The following is a 4,447-nucleotide window of genomic DNA, read 5'->3' as shown; positions in this document are numbered from 1 at the left end:
TTCGTGAGAATTAAGTAAAACAATTCACCTGAAACTCTTAGCATTGTGGTTAGCAAATAAAAGAGCTCAATCAATTAAGAGTCAGCCATCATTATTGTTGTATTCTTACGTTTGTTATTATTATTATTAAATTACATTCACCTGAACTAATATAATCTTACAGGTCTTCAGCACAAAAAGAAAGGAAAAATGATACACTGTCTGTGTATACCATTTCCACATTATTTCCTGTTCTGTCTCTGCTCAAGTTTTCTAATTCCATTCATTTACCTCATCTGAGAAATAATCCTCCTTTTTCCCAGGGTTGAATTCTCCAATTTTCAAAAAAATGTTTTATTGAGGAACAACTGACATACAAAAAGCTGTGCATACTTAATGCAAATAGGTTGATGAGTTTGAAGATAAGTATACATTGATGAAACCAAAATCACAATCAATACTGTAAATAGTAATACATCATCACATCCAAAAGTTTCCTCCACTCTCTTTTTAATTTTTAATTTTTTGTGTGTGATAAGAGCACATAAGATCTGCCCTCTTACATTTTTAAGTATAAATGCAATGTTCTTAACTATAGGCTCTATGCTATGCAGTAGATCTCTGGGACTCATTCCTCTTGCATAACTGAGCCTTTGTATCTTTTAACCAACACCTTCCCTATTCCACCTTCTCTACTCCCCTCTTCCTATACCTTGGTAACCACCATTCTACTGTCTTCTTCTATAAGTTTAACTGTTTTATATTACTCATATCAATAGGGTTGTATACTCTTTGTTTTCCCACATCTAGATTATTTCACTTAGCATAGTGTCCATTAGGTTCATCCATGAATTTCATGTCCTTTGTATATATATACTCAGAAGTGAAATGGCTGGATCATGTTGTAGTTCTATTTTTCAATTTTGAGGAAACTCTATACGATTTTCCACAGTGGCTGTACCAATTTATACTCCCACCAGCAGTGTACAAGAGTTCCCTTTTCTCCACATCCTCCTCACCAACACTTATCTTTTGATTTTTTTCATCAAAGTATGGTTGATTTACAATGTTGTGTTAGTTTCAGGTATACAGCAAACTGATTCAGATATAGATACATAGATATTCTTTTTCAGATTCTTTTTCATTTAGGTTATTACAAGATATTGAATGTTGAACTATACCAGTTCCTGTGCTGTACAATAGTCCTTGTTGTTTGATTTTTTTAAATAATTGTCACCCTAATAGGTATAAAGTGATGTCTCATTGTGGTTTTGATTTGCATTTTCCTGATGATTAGTGATGTTGAGCATCTTTTCATATACCTGTTACCATTTGCATGGAATATCTTTTACTAACCCTTTATTTTCAGCTTATGGCTATCCAGTGAGTCTCTTGTAGAATGAATATAGTTTGATCTTTTTACTGTATCCATTCAAGCACCTTTAAGACTTTTGATTGAAAAGTTTAGTCCACTTACATTTAAATTAATAAGTAATTATTGATACGTAAGGACTTACTACTGTCATTTGTTAATATTTTTTTATTTTGCTGTTTTTTATTCTTCTTTTTCTCTCTTTGAAAGTGAAAGTGAAGTCGCTCAGTCATGTCTGGCTCTTTTTGACCCCATGGACTGTAACCTGGCTCCTCTGTCCATGGGATTTTCCAGGCAATAGTACTGGATGGGATTGCCATTTCCTTCTCCAGAGGACCTTCCCGACCCAGAGATCTAACCCAGGTCTCATGCATTGTAGATAGATGCTTTACCGTCTGAGCCACCAGGGAAGTCCTCTTTATGATTTGATAATTCTTTGTGTTTATATGATTTGACTTCTTTCTCTTTTTCTTTTGTGTATCTGCTTTAGGTGTTTTTTTGTGGTTACCCTGAGGCCTATATATAGCATCTCATAATAGTGTATTTTAAGCTAATAATAGTTTAAATTTAGTTGCATGCAAAACTCTCCATAGAAGAGTTGCATTCAAAAATTTCTAATTACATAGTTTGCTATTGATGTCATAATGCATATTTTAAAAATTGTGTATCCATTAATAGATTTTTATATTTACAGTTAATACCTTTATCTTTTAACTTTTACTAGAGTTTTTATTTTATTTTATTTTTTTAACTTTACAGTATTGTATTGGTTTTGCCATATATCAAAATGAATCCGCCACAGGTATACATGTGTTCCCCATCCTGAACCCTCCTCCCTCCTCCCTCCCCATACCATCCCTCTAGGTGGTCCCAGTGCACCAGCCCCAAGCATCCAGTATCTGTGCATCTAACCTGGACTGGCGACTCGTTTCATATATGATATTATACATGTTTCAAGGTCATTCTCCCAAATCATCCCACCCTCCCCTCTCCCACAGAGTCCAAAAGACTGTTCTATACAACAATGTCTCTTTTGCTGTCTCGTATACAGGGTTATTGTTACCATCTTTCTAAATTCCATATATATGCGTTAGTATACAGTATTGGTGTTTTTCTTTCTGGCTTACTTCACTCTGTATAATAGGCTCCAGTTTCATCCACCTCATTAGAACTGATTCAAATGTATTCTTTTTAATGGCTGAGTAATACTCCATTGTGTATATGTACCACTGCTTTCTTATCCATTCATCTGCTGATGGGCATCTAGGTTGCTTCCATGTCCTGGCTATTATAAACAGTGCTGCGATGAATATTGGGGTACACGTGTCTCTTTCCCTTCTGGTTTCCTCAGTGTGTATGCCCGGCAGTGGGATTGCTGGATCATAAGGCAGTTCTATTTCCAGTTTTTTAAGGAATCTTCACATTGTTCTCCATAGTGGCTGTACTAGTTTGCATTCCCACCAACAGTGTAAGAGAGTTCCCTTTTCTCCACACCCTCTCCAGCATTTATTGCTTGTAGACTTTTGGATCACAGCCATTCTGACTGGCATGAAATGGTACCTCATAGTGGTTTTGATTTGCATTTCTCTGATAATGAGTGATGTTGAGCATCTTTTCATGTGTTTTTTAGCCATCTGTATGTCTTCTTTGGAGGAATGTCTATTTAGTTCTTTGGCCCATTTTTTGATTGGGTCATTTATTTTTCTGGAATTGAGCTGTAGGAGTTGCTTGTATATTTTTGAGATTAGTTGTTTGTCAGTTGCTTCATTTGCTATTATTTTCTCCCATCCTGAAGGCTGTCTTTTCACCTTGCTTATAATTTCCTTTGTTGTGCAGAAGCTTTTAAGTTTAATTAGGTCCCATTTGTTTATTTTTGCTTTTATTTCCAATATTCTGGGAGGTGGGTCATAGAGGATCCTGCTGTGATGTATGTCAGAGAGTGTTTTGCCTATGTTCTCCTCTAGGAGTTTTATAGTTTCTGGTCTTATGTTTAGATCTTTAATCCATTTTGAGTTTGTTTTTGTGTATGGTGTTAGAAAGTGTTCTAGTTTCATTCTTTTACAAGTGGTTGACCAGTTTTCCCAGCACCACCTGTTTAAGAAAAGCTAATACCTATCCTACTCAAACTCTTTCAGAAAATTGCAGAGGAAGGTAAACTTCCAAACTCATTCTATGAGGCCACCATCACCCTAATACCAAAACCTGACAAAGACCCCGCAAAAAAAGAAAACTACAGGCCAATATCACTGATGAACATAGATGCAAAAATCCTTAACAAAATTCTAGCAATCAGAATCCAACAACACATTAAAAAGATCATACACCATGACCAACTGGGCTTTATCCCAGGGATGCAAGGATTCTTCAATATCCACAAATCAATCAACGTAATACGCCACATCAACAAATTGAAAAATAAAAACCATATGATTATCTCAATAGATGCAGAGAAAGCCTTTGACAAAATTCAACATCCATTTATGATAAAAACTCTCCAGAAAGCAGGAATAGAAGGAACATACCTCAACATAATAAAAGCTATATATGACAAACCCACAGCAAACATTATCCTCAATGGTGAAAAATTGAAAGCATTTCCTCTAAAGTCAGGAACAAGACAAGGGTGCCCACTTTCACCATTACTATTCAACATAGTTTTAGAAGTTTTGGCCACAGCAATCAGAGCAGAAAAAGAGATAAAAGGAATCCAAATTGGAAAAGAAAAAGTAAAACTCTCACTGTTTGCAGATGACATGATCCTTTATATAGAAAACCCTAAAGACTCCACCAGAAAATTGCTAGAACTAATCAATGAATATAGTAAAGTTGCAGGATATAAAATCAACACACAGAAATCCCTTGCATTCCTATACACTAATAATGAGAAAACAGAAAAAGAAATTAAGGAAACAATTCCATTCACCATTGCAATGAAAAGAATAAAATACTTAGGAATATATCTACCTAAAGAAACAAAAGACCTATATATAGAAAACTATAAAACACTGGTGAAAGAAATCAAAGAGGACACTAATAGATGAAGAAATATACCATGTTCATGGATTGGAAGAATCAATATAGTGAAAATGAGTATAC

The sequence above is a fragment of the Bos mutus genome, chromosome 3 (assembly GCF_027580195.1).
Source record: "Bos mutus isolate GX-2022 chromosome 3, NWIPB_WYAK_1.1, whole genome shotgun sequence".
NCBI classification, from domain to species: Eukaryota; Metazoa; Chordata; class Mammalia; order Artiodactyla; family Bovidae; genus Bos; species Bos mutus.
The sequence above is the reverse complement of the archived record's forward strand: the minus strand, read 5'-3'. Positions refer to the sequence as shown.